This window comes from Crocuta crocuta, unplaced genomic scaffold (assembly GCF_008692635.1).
Source record: "Crocuta crocuta isolate KB4526 unplaced genomic scaffold, BGI_CrCroc_1.0 scaffold246, whole genome shotgun sequence".
In the NCBI taxonomy this organism is placed as follows: domain Eukaryota; kingdom Metazoa; phylum Chordata; class Mammalia; order Carnivora; family Hyaenidae; genus Crocuta; species Crocuta crocuta.
Window position 1 is genome coordinate 4418442 of NW_027531902.1, and position 16360 is coordinate 4434801.

Consider the following 16360-nt stretch of genomic DNA (forward strand, 5'->3'; position numbering starts at 1 on the left):
CTTGGTAGTTTTATAGTTGTATTAACATAAATACAATGTGCACATAAGCTGTCTGTTCGCTTTCTTCGTTGCGCAGCCTGGCGTCAGGATTGGTGACTCTATGGACAGCTGGGCTGTTCTTTCCACAATGGCTTTGGGGTTCTTGAGAGGAGACATTGTGAGCCATGCCTGCACAGTAAGATTTGTTCCACATCAACAGCTCTTCAAGCCCCCTGACATTATGTACTAGAAATTTCTGGAAGCCATGGGCAGCATGTGCTTGGTTTTTTTTGATGCTCCCGTAACCAGTGCCAGGCATCAAGATCTGGTCCTGGAATCTTCTGCGTGCTCTATCATCAGTGCCACTGGGTTTCCACCAGTTGCGCTTGATTTTGACTGATTGGTCTGATTGGTGCTGCATGAACTTCTTGGTCCTCTTTTTAATGATCTTGGGCTTCACCAGAGGTCTGAGGGCAGCCAGGATGCCAAGCAGATGGCTTCTACCTCCACGGGCATTGGTGAGGAAGGGAGGGGCTTCCATAGCTTTCACTGAACTAAATTGAATCATGAGGGAGTAGAGAAATATGTGTTGCCAGCACCAACAAGTGCTATAAAACTCTTCATATTCATTACCCTAGTAACCCCTCTTTGGAAGAACATACTTCCAGGAAATAAGATGAAAGAAAAGAATCATTATTGCCAAGATTTACAAAGAGCCATATTTATCACTGGAGGCCGGAAATGCAGGCAATCAAAATGTCCAATGGATTAAGGACACAAACTGTAAATCATGGTGTATCAATGTGATAAAATATACAATCATTAAAAAGATAAGTGAGTGGGTGCATGATTTAAAAAAAAGGAGGAAAATGCAGAAAATGACAAGTGTTGGCAAATATGAGGAGAGATTGGAATTCTTGCGTGTTGTTGCTGGTAGAATTACAAAATGATGCAGCATGTATGGGAAAATGTTGGACAGTTCTCCAAAAAGTTAACCATGGAATTACCATAATACCTAGCAATTCCACTCCTGGGAATATACCCCAAAACCCGTACACGAATATTCACAGGAACATTATTTATAATAGCCAAAAAATGGAAATAACCTAAATGTCTATCAACTGATGAGTGGATAAACAAAATGTGTATATCCACACAATGGAGTATTATTCACCCATAAAAAGGAATGAGGGACTGATAACGAGCTACCACGTGGTCGGTCGAACCTTTAAACATTATGCTGTGTGAAAGAGGCCAGGCACAGAAGACCATGTAATGTATGGTTCCATTTGTCTGAAATTTCCAGAACAGGTAAATCTGTGGAGACAGAAAGTGGATTGGTGATTGCTAGGCCATAAGGGTGAGGAGGACTGAAAATAACTTCTAACAGGTGTGGGGTTTCTTTTGGGATGATGAAAATGTTCTGGAATTAGATAGTGGTTGCACATCCCGATGAATATATTAAAAACTATTGAAATGTACCCTTTAAAATGTTAAGTTTTATGTTAAATTTTTATCTCAATTTAAAAAAGTAAAATAGCATGATATTTAAAAGAAAAGCATGAAATAGCACATACAAACTTCTTACAACCAAAAATGTATACATGACCAGGAGGGAAAGAGAGAAGAATATCATGAATGGGTGTTTTTAATTTATGGGACTTTTATTATTTTAGTAAAGTTGCTCCAAATGTAGTACTTTTAAAGACATATCTGCCAGAACATTATGGCAAAGTATACAAAGCTAAAACTGTAGAACTATATAAAGTCCTACAATTTAGTATAAAACCATAAAGTTCTCACATTTTATAAAGTGGGAAGGGACAAGTCATTGTGTTAATAGGGTGCTTGTTTAGGAAAACCTGCCATTTATTGGTGGGGAGACGGTAATAAGGATTTGATGTAAGCATCAGCAAATTTTTCATATTTGATTTCTCTTTTTGATTAGGCATGAGAATAGGGAAAGGAAAGGCCAAAAGGAATCATTTGAGAAGCAAGCCATTGAGGGGGCCACCAGACAGTTCCCTCTTAAATCCGTAGGCAGGTAATCAACAGAAGATGAAATAACAGTTTCTCTAGAGAAATTTGAAATAAATAATGAAGGCACTAAGGTAGGCCCAAAAGAGCCCAAATTCCTTTAAAGGAATAAAGCTTGCAACTAAAGAAATAGGTAAAAAGCCAAGGGGAGAATTAAGTAGGATAAAGCACTCCTGATAGGTTATTTTTAAAAATCCCACCTTTATAGGGGCACAGCATTTAAATTTTGTGAAGTGCTAGAAGTTCCATTTGAGAAATGAAAGCCTAGGTATATATTAGAAGAAATCATTCTCTCACGAAGAAGGTATCTGGCTGGCTTCCCTGGCAGCCATGGCCACCATCACCCTGGCCCTGGAGAAGAATTATTCTTTTTTTTTTTTTTTTTTTCAAAAAAATTGTTTACATTTACTCATTTTTGAGAGACAGAGAGAGACAGAGCACAAGCAGGGATGGGGAGAGAGAGGGAGACATGGAATCTGAAGCAGGCTCCAGGCTCTGAGCTGTCAGCACAGAGCCCGACGCGGGGCTTGAACTCACGAACCATGAGATTATGACCTGAGCAGAAGTCCGATGCTTAACCGACTGAGCCGCGCAGGCGCCCCAGAGAAGAATTATTCTTAAAGACTTGAGGAGGACCTGGAAGAGGATGACGGGATCTAGATGAATCACCATAGGAGAGACTACGGAGTCTGACAGAGATGTGTCTGCAGAGGGCTGGGTCCAAAGCCAGAGCCTCTTTGGATCTCTCCTTCTCTGAAGCTTAAAAATGTGCAGGTTTCTCCAGGGCAGCCTTCCTTTATGACCGTGGCTCTTCCAGCGGTCTTTGAGAGTGAAAAGCCACAAATCTAGATCCTTCTAGGGCCCAACACAGGGCTGTTGGGGGAATCCTGGCGGCTCTACCTTCTCTTCCTGGACAGATCTATACTGCTACACTGCTATAGTAGTAACAATAGCTACGCTGTCTTGATGGGGAATTTTTGAAATTCAGTAATATTTGAACTGCTGATAATTTGGATTAGTTTTTTATCATACAATATTATATTGCTTTCAGGTGTACAGAATATAGATTCAACAATTATGTGGATTATTTGGACTACTTTTACTTTTATTTAAAATTTTGACACATTGATTCTATCTAAACCTGGTAAGGGAAACCCTCATATTTTTTTTTTTTGAGATTTTCATTTTTTTAATGTTTATTTTTGAGAGAGAGAAAGATAGAGCATGAGAGGGGAGGGGCAGAGAGCTATGGAGATGCAGAATCTGAAGCAGACTCCAGGCTCTGAGCTGTCAACACGGAGCCTGACGCGGGGCTCAAGCGCACCTGAGCTTAAGTCAGATGCTTAACAAAGTGAACCATCCGGGTGCCCCGGAACCCTCTTATTTTATCTCACAGAGTCCCAACTGTGCCCTTCATGCTGTCTGAACGTACCTCTCTGTCCCCACTGTGCTCCCAGAGGGTAGCCATGCAGACTGCCAGCCCAGCTGTGGCCATCACACCCCTTCCACTGAACTAACCAGCACAGCCCCTCACGCTCCCACAGTGGGGTACGGGCCGATGCCACTGGGAGGGATGTACCCTGACCATTAACAACTGTGGGAGTTTTATCTTAGGACGGAAATGTGGAAAGGAACATGCCCATGTTATGAAACGAGCAAACACCCCATCGTAGCATGTAGCTGTAGCAAAAAGCAGCAACAGCGAATTGCTGTGTGTTGGAGAGGAAGAGGGCCGGTGGTAGCAGCATCAGTCACAAAATAGGACCATAAGGGGCAGCACCGGAGCTCATTTCCTCTGTGCATATTGGCTGTCAGACCTCTGCGTGTATGTTTTAAAAAATTAAAATAATAGAAAAAAGTCAGCACTTCCTGTCTTTAAATATTGAAGTGTGTGGCATGCCTGGCTGGGTCAGTCTGACTCTTGATCTTAGGGCCATGAGTTTGAGCCCCCCCATTGGGTGTAGAGATTACATACATACATACCTATTAAATATTACATATTAAAGTGTGATAACCGGAGGGATAAAAAGGAGGGTATCTGTGTGTTTACAGTATGTAAAGACATACTCTACATTGCATCCATGAACGTCTCTTTTAGCAGAAAAAGCATAGGGTGAATCAAATGCTCTCTTAACGGTCAAACCCAGGAAAGTTTCCTCATTCCTCACTTTCACATCGTCATCATCATCATCATCATGCATCTCAACATGTCGAAAGGAATATGCCTGTGATCCATGCACCACCACAAATTCACAGATTCAACCTTTTGCCATACGTGCTTCAGAAATTTTGTTCCTTTGTTTGTTTCAGCTGAAGCTCCCAATCTCTTCTGTCCCTTTCCCTTTTGTCCCCAGAGATAACCGGTATCTTGAGGTTGCTGTTTTATCGTTCCTATTCATGCATCATACTTTCATTATGTATGTTCACACCCAGAGTCAATATGACATTATTTTGTGCATACAAACGTGTGTACTTAATGATATCCTGTTTCTAACCTTTTACAACACTTTTTATATTTAACAATGTTTTGAGGTTGTTTCTCATTAATACATATAGATTTAGTTCATTCATTTTTAATTTCTGCATTTTTTTTTCAATGTGTATCTATTTTGAGAGAGATAGAGAGCAAGCAGTGGAGGGGCAGAGAGAGGGAGACAGAGTCGGCACAGAACCCTATGTGGGACTCAAACTGATGAACTGTGAGATCATGACCTGAGCTAAAATCGAGTCAGATGCTCAACTGACTGAGCCACTCAGGTGCCCCAGTTTCTGCATGGTTATAAAGTATGGCTGGTGGGACGGCTGGGTGGCTCAGTCGGTTAAGCATCCGACTTCGGCTCAGGTCATGATCACACGGTTCGTGGGTTCGAGCCCCGTGTCGGGCTCTGTGCTGACTGCCAGCTCAGAGCCTGGAGCCTGCTTCAGATTCTGTGTCTCCCTCTCTCTCTGCCCCTCCCCTGCTCATGCTCTGTCTTTCTCTGTCTCAAAAATAAATGAAAACTATTTAAAAATTTTTTAAAAAAAAACAATAGCCAAATTGTGGAAAGAGCCTAAATGTCCATCAACTGATGAATGGATAAAGATGTGGTTTATATATGCAATGAGATGCTACTTGGCAATGAGAAAGGATGAAATCATGCCATTTGCAGGAATGTGGATGGAACTGGAAGGTATTATGCTGAGTGAAATAAGTCAGTCAGAGAAAGACAGATATCATATGTTTTCACTCACATGTGGATCTTGAGAAACTTAAGACCACAGGGGAAGGGACGGGGGGAAAATAGTTACAAACAGAGAAGGAGGGAGGCAAACCGTAAGAGACTCTTAAATACAGAGAACAAACTGAGGGTAGGAGGATAGGGAAGAGGGGGAAATGGGTGATGGGCATTGAAGAGGGCACTTGCGGGGATGAACACTGGGTGTTGTTTGTAAGCGATGAACCATGGGAATCTACCCCCAAAACCAAGAGCACACTTTACACACTCTATGTTAGCCAATTTGACGATGAATTATATTAAAATAAATTAAAAAATAAAAACAAATATAATAAAGATGGTTATGAGTGCTGTGTCTTTGCTACTTTGACAAGAGTATCATTCCAGAGTCATTTGACTAACTTGAGAGAGGAGTTTAGAAAGATGACCCCGTGGATTTTAATGAACTCCTGAGTTCATCTTCCAGTTGCGCCTGCATGAATCTGACCTTAAATAGCATACCATAGACAGAACTACTGTAAGGGACAGACCATCACCAGAGTGCAAACTGGCCACTGGGGGGCATATATGTAGCAGATCTGGATAGCACTGCAACAGCTTGTGAAAAGGGAACTGATGTGAAAAATACAATCCATGGTAGGTTGGGCAGATCTCATGACATGAACCAAACCGGGTCAATTGCCTGCTGACACAAAATTATCAACCTTTTCTATAGGATTTAAACAAGATCCATAGTCTCATAGCATAACATCACATGTCCAGATACAATCCAAAATTACTTGGCATGTAAAAAAAAAATAGGAGATCTCAACTCAGGTGGGAAAAAAAAATCAACAGACACCAATGCTGAAATGACACAGATGCTGGAATTATCCAAAAAAGACATTAAAGCAAGTCTCATAAAAGTGTTATAAGTATGAACATTCTTGAATGAGAAGATGAAAAGTCTCAGCCAAGAAATAGAAAATATAAAGAACCAAATGGTAATACAGTAATCATCATTTTTTAAATTATCGCATAGACTCTGTATTCGTTTCCTATTGCTTCTGTAACAAATTACTACGAACATAATGATTTAAAACAAAATGAATGTCGTATCTTACAGTTACTAGGATCAGGAGTCTGAAGTGAATCTTACAGCATCAACATCAAAACATCAGTAGGGCAGCATTTTTTCTGGAGGCTCCAGAGGAGAATTCATTTCCTTCCTTCTTCCACCTTCTAGAGGCTGCCTGCGTTCTTTGGCTCATGGTCCCTTTCTCCAGCTTCAAAGTGCATCACCCTAACCTCTGTTCCTGTTGTAGATCTTCTTTTTTGTCCCTCATATTCCTGTCTTCCTTTTATAAGGAAGCTTGTGATTGCATCGGGCCCACCCAGATACTCCAGGATAATCTTCCTATCTCAAAATCCTTAACTTAAACACACCTGTTCTTCACAATGGAGAGGAAAAACTTTGAAAACCTGAACACAGAGGTCTGTGAAAAAATACAGAAAATAAAAGTCTAATATTTGTCATTAGAGTCCAAGAAAGAGAGGAGAAAGGATGTGGTACAGAAAAACTACTTGAGGGACACCTGGGTGGCTCAGTCGTTTAAGCATCCGACTTCGGCTCAGGTCATGATCTCACAGTTCGTGGGTTTGAGCCCCGCATCGGGCTTTGTGCTGACAGACAGCTCAGAACCTGGAGCCTGCTTCTGATTCTGTGTCTCCCTGTCTTTCTGATCCTCCCCTACTCACACTGTCTCTCTCTCTCTCTCTCTCTCCCTCTCTCTCTCTCAGAAATTAATAAAACATTTAAAAAATTACAATAAAGAAAAACTGTTTGAAGAAATAATGGCTGAAATGCTCAAATTTGATGGGACACATAAAGCTACATATGCAAAAGGCTCAGTGAATCCAAAACAGGACAAGCCTTATAAAAAGACACAGCCTCCACAACCTCATAACAGCTAAAAACTGAAGACAAAGAAAAAAAAACCTTGAAAGCAGCCATAGAAATGACACATTACTTACAAGGGAACAATACCTATGGATTTTGCATCAGAAACCATGAAGGCCAGAAGGAAGTGGAACAACATTTTAAAAGTACAGTTGACCTTTGAACAACTCGAGGGTTTGAGGTGCTAACCCCTAGCACAGTCCAAAATCCACGTATACCATTTGACTCCCCCAAAACTTAACCACAAATAGCCTACTGTTGATGGGAGGCCTTACTGATAATATAAATAGTCAATTAACACATATTTTGTGTGCTATGTATATTATATACTGCCTTTTTATAATAAAGTATTTTAAAGAAAGAAAAATGTTAAGAAAATCATAAGAAAAGGAATGGAGAGGGGTGGGCAAAAGGGATGAAGGGGAGTAGAAGGTATAAACTTCCAGGTATGGAATGAATAGGTCATAGGAATAAAAGGTAGAGCATAGGGAAGAGTCCATGGTATTTTAATAGCGTTGTATGGTTCCAGATGGTAGCTGCACTTGTGGTGAGCATAGCATAAGGTACAGAGTTGTTGAATCACTCTGTTGTACACCTGAAACTAACATAATATCCTGTTATGAAAGAAAGAAAGAAAGAAAGAAAGAAAGAAAGAAAGAAAGAAAGAAAGAAAGAAAGAAAGAAAAATAGGCATAAAGAGAAATGCATTTATAGCACTGTACTGTATTTATTGAAAAAAATTGCATATAAAAATTTTTTAATGTTTATTTTTGAGAAAGAGAGACAGAGACAGGGCACAAGTTGGGGAGGGGCAGAGAGGGAGGAGACACAGAATCTGAAGCAGGCTCCAGGGTCTGAGCTGTCAGCACAGAGCCCAGTGTGGGGCTTGAACTCACGGACCCGCAAGATGATGACCTGAGCTGAAGTTGTACACTTAACTGACTGAGCCACCCAGGTGCCCCCCAAAAAAATTGCATACAAGTGGACCGGTGCAGTTCAAACCCATCTCGTTCAAGGGTCAACTGTGCTCCAAAGATCATATAATTCAACTCCTTCATTGCACTGATATGAAAAGTGAGATATCTAGAAAGATGAAGTGATTGTCTTGAATTACAAGGTCCTTTAATCCTATAACTTAATATAATAACCACTTTTCCACTATTACAGCTTCCTTGGCTTTTCTGAGCACGCGTCCATACACATTCCTTTAGCTGCAAAGAGCAGAAACCTGCTCTAACTAGCTCAAGCGAGAAGGGAAATCATCAAAAAAAGTTGGGGGTCCCTGATGGAACTCAAGATCAGGAATGCAAATGAGCATCAAGAATAAACGAAAGTTGGGCGTGCCTGGGTGGCTCAGTCAGTTAAGCATCTGACTTTGGCTGGGATCGCAATCTCGAGGTTGGTGAGTTCCAGCCCCACGTCGTGCACTGACAGCACAGAGCCTGCTTGGGATCCTCTGTCTCCCTCTCTTTTCTGCCCCTCCCCTGCTCATGTTCTCTCTGTCAAAAATAAATAAACATTGAAAAAAAAAAAAGACTAAAGTTGAAACAATGGACTCTCTCCATTTCCTTCCCTCTTCCACACACATTCTACTTTTCGCTTCTTCTGTTTCTGTCCACACGTTAGTCTCATGCTTCCTTTGAGCACGGACCATCTCCCCCCTCCACACAGCTGAAAACCAGTAGCTGCTGAGTTTTATATGCTGCAGATCCGACCTCAGGCTCTCACTGGGTCCCAGCTCCCAGAATGTCTCAGAAGAGGGAAATGTTCCCAACGTGGTATTAGATATGTCCTCACTGACTCCATTATAGTCAGGGGGCAGCATGGTTTTAGAAAATGACTACTTTCCCAGTAAACCTGGGACTATGGATAGAAGGTAATTCTAGGAAGGGACTCGGAAAGTAAGTAGAATATAAGCAGTGACAATAGGTTTCTAGTACAAGTACTTACTATTTTTTGCCCTTGGCATCCCTTCCTCTATGGCTTGTAATAAGGTTCAAAATATTGAAACGGATTTTCTAGGTTAACTGACTTCATAAAATCTACTCACTTGTATATTTTATCCTTAGTCAAACGAAGTTTTCCAGTTTTCTCTTTCACTAGAATATTGAAACAAACCCCGTTATCATCTTAGATGGTGTTGGCAAGGAAGCTTATTCTTTTCTTCTCCCCTTTTCCACTGAGGTGGGGGGAGCTTCTCCCCAGAAGGATATAGCATTTGTTCCCTCCCCCTCTTCCCCAAGCAAGAAGTGATTTAACTGCTTGGTAAGACATGCAGAATAAGCTCTGGGTGCTCGCTCTTTGGGAGTGGCCGGTCCTCCAGACTCGTAATCAGCAAGCCCGTCCCCACAAGGGAGACCCCGAGATGCCTGGCTGTGTCAGGGACCGAGTACGGAAATTCAGTTCAAGGAGGCTGTACTGGGAGTGCATGTGGCTGAGATCCAAACCATCTTCTCCCCCTCAGCTCTTCCCGTAATGAAGCTAATCTTGATCCCTCGCTGTCTGACTTCTGTGTTTGCTCCTCCATTAGTTGCCCCTGGGTTTGCAAACCTTAATACATAGTCGATTACTCAGAGGAGAAAAAAAAAGAACAAAAACTTCTTTCATGGAGTTATATTACCATCTTGAAGCCTTTTGTGATTTGTACAAGGTATTTCACATTTTTCCTTGTAGATCACAGCTTTGTTCCCAATGGTCACATTTGCCAAATTAAGAACCTCTAGATATATAAGGTATTCATGAGGTGACTTTCAAAGGACTGCCTGATTCTTACGCACATACTCTCCTACCCTCATCTGGTTTTAAATAATATTTATTTTCCTCTCCTCCTTAGGAAAAGAAGCCTTTTTGAAGAACTGCTTTCTTTGTGGGGTCGATGCTATCTCATATTATCTTTAATTCATTCTTGTAGCCAGAAGTTCCAGTAATTCTGTATTTAAATTAATCTATCTTAATTCCCTCTATCTAAAGTCCCTTGATTCTAAGTCAGAAGACCTGGCTTTAAGCTTTGGTTCTGCCATCCACTAGCTGTGTGTGATCTTTGCCAAGTCAGTTTCTCCTCTTGGTTCCTTTTCCTTCTTTATAAAGTGAGAAGGCTGAAGTAGATAATATTGAGAAGGGAAACTCAGGAGACTCCATTTTATGTATGTATATATGCATGTATTTATGTATTTACTTTCTTACTTAAATTCAAGTTAGTTGACAGACAGTGTAATCTTGGCTCCAGAAGTAGAACCCAGTGATTCGTCTCTTACATAAGACACCCAGTGCTCATCCCAACAAGTGCCCTCCTTAATGCCCATCCCCCATTTAACCCCATCACCCGACCCACCTCCCCTCCAGCAACCCTCGGTTTGTTCTCTATATTTAAGAGGAAGAGATTCCTTTTTAAAAAGGCTCCATTTCTGCTGTTTCCCTGCTCGCCCCTATTGACTCATGTTCCATATTTCTATTTGCATCTGAGTAAAAACCGGAGAAACTACTCTGGTTGCCACCCCAAGGCGAGGAAGCAAGAGAGTTCATCATTTTCAGAGTTTCGTCCTTGGCCCCCAAACACTTGACAAGATCTAAGAGCCAGATCCCAAACATGTTCCAGGACATTAGCTTCAAACAAACTTCAGCAGAGGCTGGCATCCATAATCCCTACCTTCAACAATTTATGAAATAACACATGTATTTTGCGGGGCTCAGTTGGTTGAGCGTCCAACTCTCAGTTTCAGCTCAGGTCATGATCTCACAGTTTCGTGAGTTCGAACTCCACAGTGGGCTCCATGCTGACAATGCAGAGCCTGCCTGGGATTCTTTGTCTCCCTCTCTCTCTCTGCCCCTCCCCTGCTTGTGCCGTCTCTGTCTCTCTCAAAATTAATAAATTAATTAAAAGAAGGAAAGGAAGGAAGGAAGGAAGGAAGGAGGAAAGGAAAGAAAGGACACTTATTATTCACCGGTCATTCACCTTTGACAGGACCTTACCCTGGATTCCTGAAGGAACATGTATGCAGGACCCCTTTCCAGTATAAACCCCTAACCCTAAGCTACAACAAGACCAACTCTCCTTTCCTTTCTGAGTCTCCCAGACTTTCTGTCTGCTATTCTCTGTCACTCATGCTATTCAGTAAACTGTTTCCACATCTTCCTAGCTTGGATTTGACTTCTTTCCTGTAGCCTCTTGCCTGGTCCTGCGAGGGGGCTCTCTCCCCCACCCCCCGCCAATGGCTCCTCGGACCCAGCCTGCCTGCATCAATATCTCAGCTAGTTCCTTTCCCAATCTAACAATCTATCATTTAATATTTCCAATAATGTAATGCCATGTCAGGTGGAAAGAGAATAAGAAGTTAGGATTCATAAGGGATAAAGGTCTAAGCTACATTTATTCTTTAGTAACCTATTAGTAGTTTACATAGTAAAGGAGGTTTTAAGATAACCTGCTTGGATACAGATAAGAGAAGCCCAGATTGCAAGCCTTTGTTATCAAAGACCCTGCTGACTGTCCTGGAGGGCTCAAATCACAAAGGAATGGAAAGGAAATTTCTTTTGACCAGGTGCAACTGAGAAGCTGCTGGCAGGGGTGGAAACTTACTGATTTCAAAATATCATTAGATGCATAGAAGGATAGAGGCCAATCGCCATATGGTTGACCTTGGACTTGGGAGCACATTGGTGGCAGCAATAAGTACCTGTTTGTCTGAACCCCACCCTAGGCCTGAGACCTGAGTCAACCTGCCGGTGCTTCCTGGCAACCGGGGACACCTGGGCAAAGCTGAAGGACTCTGAACCTGGCTGGTCCATAAGAAAGAAGTTGAGACCAAGATTTGATCTTTTTATTGTCTTTTTTTCTATTACGAAGTACCAGATTGAAAAATACAGAAACTGGGGAGCCTGGGCGGCTTAGTCGGTTAAGCGTCCAACTTTCACTTAGGTCATGATCTCACGGTTCGTGGGTTCGAGCCCCGCGTCGGGCTCTGTGCGGACTGCCAGCTCAGAGCCTGGAGCCTGTTTCAGAGTCTGTGACTCCCTCTCTCTCTGACCCTCCCCTGCTCCCGCTGTCTCTCTCTCTCTCACCTAGAAATAAATAAAAATATTAAAAAAAAAAGAAAAATACAGAAACATAGAAAAACATGCCAAATCCTACCATTTCGTTAGAACCACCATTAACATCTTATGTGTTTCATCTTTTGATTGGTTCACTTGGAACAAATATTACTTAAGGCCTCTGGTTCACAGTACTAGACCCTGGAGATTCTTGAGGTCAAGGCAACGGACGCTTTGTAGAGCCTGTAGCATTTCCTCCCAATCTTTCCTAGGCATTTCTTTTTGTACAGGCACAAATGTTTCGAGCTTCTCTCTCTCTGCTGTAGTCCCTGCTCCTTGAAGAGTCCCTGTTGAGCATTGTCTGGGGCTCATTCTTTGTTGCACTTTGGTGACCGTGGCAGATGCTGTGAGTGTCCTGTGTCCCCAGGCGCATCTCAGACCACCTGCAGCTGCACTACATGGTTCTCAACATGCTGATAGCATCCCACGTCCAGCATTGCATCTTCTCTCTCTGGTTCTCCAGCCCGATTCTTCACCATTTTCAAGCTTTCTGAAACTAATTGCTTAGGAAGTCTTCGTTTCCCATGCATGTATTTGTTCTGTGTGTCCGCTATGCCTTCAACAGCTGTCCTCGCAAGGGGAGATTTGAGGAGGTGGTGGAAGTAGAAATGCACCGGGGCTGGATTTTTACCCGAGGAATTGGATGTGTGTGTGTGTGTGTGTGTGTGTGTGTGTCCACAGGCGCACACGTGTATGTGTGTGTTTATGCATGTGTGTATGTGTGTGTGTGTTTAAATCAACCCTGTCTCTTTTTTATTGTGAAAATACATGCCTCTGTTTAGAAAAAAATATACACCAAACAGACACACCCAGATCCTTAATCCCCTTTCCCAGACACTCGCCAACTTTCTAATGTGTTTTTCCAGAAATATTCTAGGTATAGAAAGCACAGGTTATTTAATATAGATTCCCTTTTTTTACATAATAGGGAGCATAATATACACTTTACACTTCACCATGTATATTGAGATTCCCTCCAAAATAGAGCTACTTGACTTTTTTCCACAACAATGTTCTGTTGTTTGGAAATGTCCCTTTTGAATGGGCATTTTGGCTGTTTAACTCACTTGCTGTCACAAATAACTCTGCCTTGAACATCCTTATACACACATTTTTGAACACATGTATCACTACACTTTTGTCAACACGGAATATGATCAATAAATATCTTCTTTTGATAATCAGTAGGTGACAGTATTTTCTTGTTTCAATGTGGATTTTAAAAAAATTTTTTTAATGTTTTATTTCTTTCTGAGATAGAGAGGGAGAGAGAGAGAGAGAGACAGCGTGAGCAGGGGAGAGTCAGAGAGAGAGGGAGACACAGAATCCGAAACAGGCTACCGGCTCTGAGCTGGCTCTCAGCACAGAGCCCGATGAGGGTCTCGAGCCCAGGAACCGCGAGATCATTACCTGAGCCGAAGTTGGATGCTTAACCAACTGAGCCACCCAGACGCCCCTCAATGTGGATTTTTATGTATATCAAACTATTGATATTTCTTTTTCAGCAAACTGATTGTTTTCTTTTGCCTTTTTACCCTAATGCCCTTTTCATCCCCAGGTTAAAGCTTTGGAGGCAGTCTATTTCTTTTGTTTCTGGCTTTCTGGGTTTTGTGTCTTGTTTAGAAAAGCCATCCTCACTTCAAAACCATTTTGTGAAATTACTTGATAATCTCTCCCAGCATTTCCCCAGGTTCTTTGTTAAATTTAAGACTCTGGAAATCATTTTAAGCTAGCAATCAGCCCTAATGTTTGTCTTTTCTAACTGGGCTCTGGGGTCAATGATGCAGCTTCCTATAAGTTTCAGGACAATCCAGATTTCCCAGAGTCCTAGAGACATGACTGAACCTGGCTTATTGACACATTGCTGCTGGTGACCCAGGACCCCCAACCCTCTCCTCTATACCGAGTCCTTGGTTCAGACCCCAGATCTTGAGCAGACCATTCTCACTGGGGCATGTGGGTTCTGGTGGCCCCACAGGGACCTGGATGCCTGTGTGACTCAGCCAGAGGCTGTTGCACTTCCTCTAAATTTGGCGGCTCCCATCGTCCCCTCTTCCCTCCCATCCCGGGTGTGTTGGGCCTTGCCGGCTCCTGTCTGAGGAAATTTGCATCATGCGGCAGCCTGAGGACTTGGGAGGACTGATTCACTGAGCCATGATCTATTCGGCTGCCCCCCGGCTTCTCCTGGCCATGACTCTGCCTCTGGTGGGGCCACCAGTTGCTCAAGCATCCCAACCTGTGAGTAAGACTTGGGGCAGGACGCAGGTGAGACCCAGCAAGCTGGGGGTGAAGGGACAGATGGAGGGGTGAGGGCCGGAGAGAGAAGTAAAGTAAAAAGAGAGGCCAGTTTGTTATTGATAAAATCTCTGAGAGGTCAGTCTTCTTTTCCAGAGTGTGGGATAGCTTTTGTTTCTTTGAGTCACTGTGAACTCCAGTGATGCCAGAAGGCTCTCCCAGTCAAGCTTGCCCTTTACAAGTGAAAAAAAAAAAAGGGTGGCCTGGGTGGCTCGGTCGGTTAAGTGGTTAAGCATCAGACTTTGGCTCAGGTCGTGATCTCGCGGTCCCTGGGTTCGAGCCCCGTGTCAGGCTCTGTGCTGACTGCCAGCTCAGAGACTGGAGCCTGTTTCAGATTCTGTGTCTCCCTCTCTCTCTGACCCTCCCCTGCTCACGCTGTTTCTCTCTCTGTCTCAGAAATAAATAAAACATTTTTTTTTATTTTAAAAAAATAAATAAAAATGAAAAGAAAAGGGACATCTGGGTGGCTCAGTAGGTTAGGCATCCGACTTCGGCTCAGTCATGATCTCGCAGTCCATAGGTTTGAGCCCCACACTGGGCTCTGTGCTGACAGCTCTGAACCCGGGCCTTGCTTTGAGTTCTGTATCTCCCTCTCTCTGCCCTTCCCTTACTCATACTGTCTCTCTCTCAAAATACATAAACATTTTAAAAAAATAAGATATAAAAAATGAAAAGAAAAGAAAAATTTTCCAGATTTGGGAACCACCAGCATAGAGGACAGGAGGGAATCTGAAGAAGGACAGTGGAGTCAAGATTAGCACTTTTTGATCTCTGTTTTCTCCCAGGTGGACATCTATATCTATATCTGTATCTCTCTGTACCTGGATTCGTATCCGTATCTGTATCCGAATCCGTATCTATATCTGTATCTGTATCTGTTTCTGGATAGATACCCACATTCACATGCAACTTTGGGAGAGGGAGGAGTTGGTGAGGAAATCATTTACAGGAACAAGAGACCAAGGGAAGATGCTGCCTTCTGCTCACCTTCGTGGCAGTTCCTGGGGAGGCAATAGAAGTCCCCAAGCCTCTGAGCCCCAGCCAGCTCTGAGCCCCAGCCAGCTCTGCCCAGCCCTCCCCACCCGTGTTCCAGACACAGCATTTCAATCAGCCTAGAGGCCCAGGGACAGGGCAATTCAGGAAGGAATTAGGCAAAGCATGTTGACACTCCGGGGTGTGCCTGGTTCCTGGGTTCAGGTGGCATTTGCAGGGTCTGGCGGGCTCCTTAGGGCTGCATTCCTGGCACCTTCTATCGAAAGCTGCGTTCCCTTCCTGATGTGCCTGCTTGATACCAAGCAAAAAGAAGAGCTTCAAGGGGCTCCTGGGTGGTTCAGTCAGTTGAGCATCCGACTTCGGCTCAGGTCATGATCTCACAATTCAGTCTGTGAGTTCGAGCCCCGCATCAGGGCTCACTGCTGTCAGCGCAGAGCCCAATTTAGATCCTCTGTCCCCTTGTCTCTCTCTGCCCCTCCCCTGTTCATTCTGTCTCTCCCTCTCTCTCTGTCTCTCTCTCTCTCAAAAATAAACATTAAAAAGAGAGAGAGAAGAGCTTCAAAGAGGTAGAGTCATGCCAAATTACTCAGGCAAGCCCCCAAGTCGCTTGGGGAAGAAAGTGTCCCTGGAAGAAATGTGGGGTCAGTCTCTTCTCAGAGGTCTCTCCTCTGTGCTCTGTTCCAGGGACAGACTCAGACTGGAGGGGAATCGGGGCAGCAGTTGGATCAAAAGGATGAAGCAGATGGTGAGTGGATGGACAGGAGGAGGAAGGGGTGCGGGGAGGGGGGCATGGGGGGAGCAGAGGGAGCAGGGA

General features: G+C 43.2%; 1 pseudogene; it reads right to left on the reverse strand.

Annotated features, from left to right (window-relative positions):
• Nucleotides 1-4217, reverse strand: part of LOC144239910 (large ribosomal subunit protein eL32 pseudogene) — a 7634-nt pseudogene extending 3417 nt beyond the window's left edge.
• Nucleotides 4218-16360: the final 12143 nt, after the last annotated feature.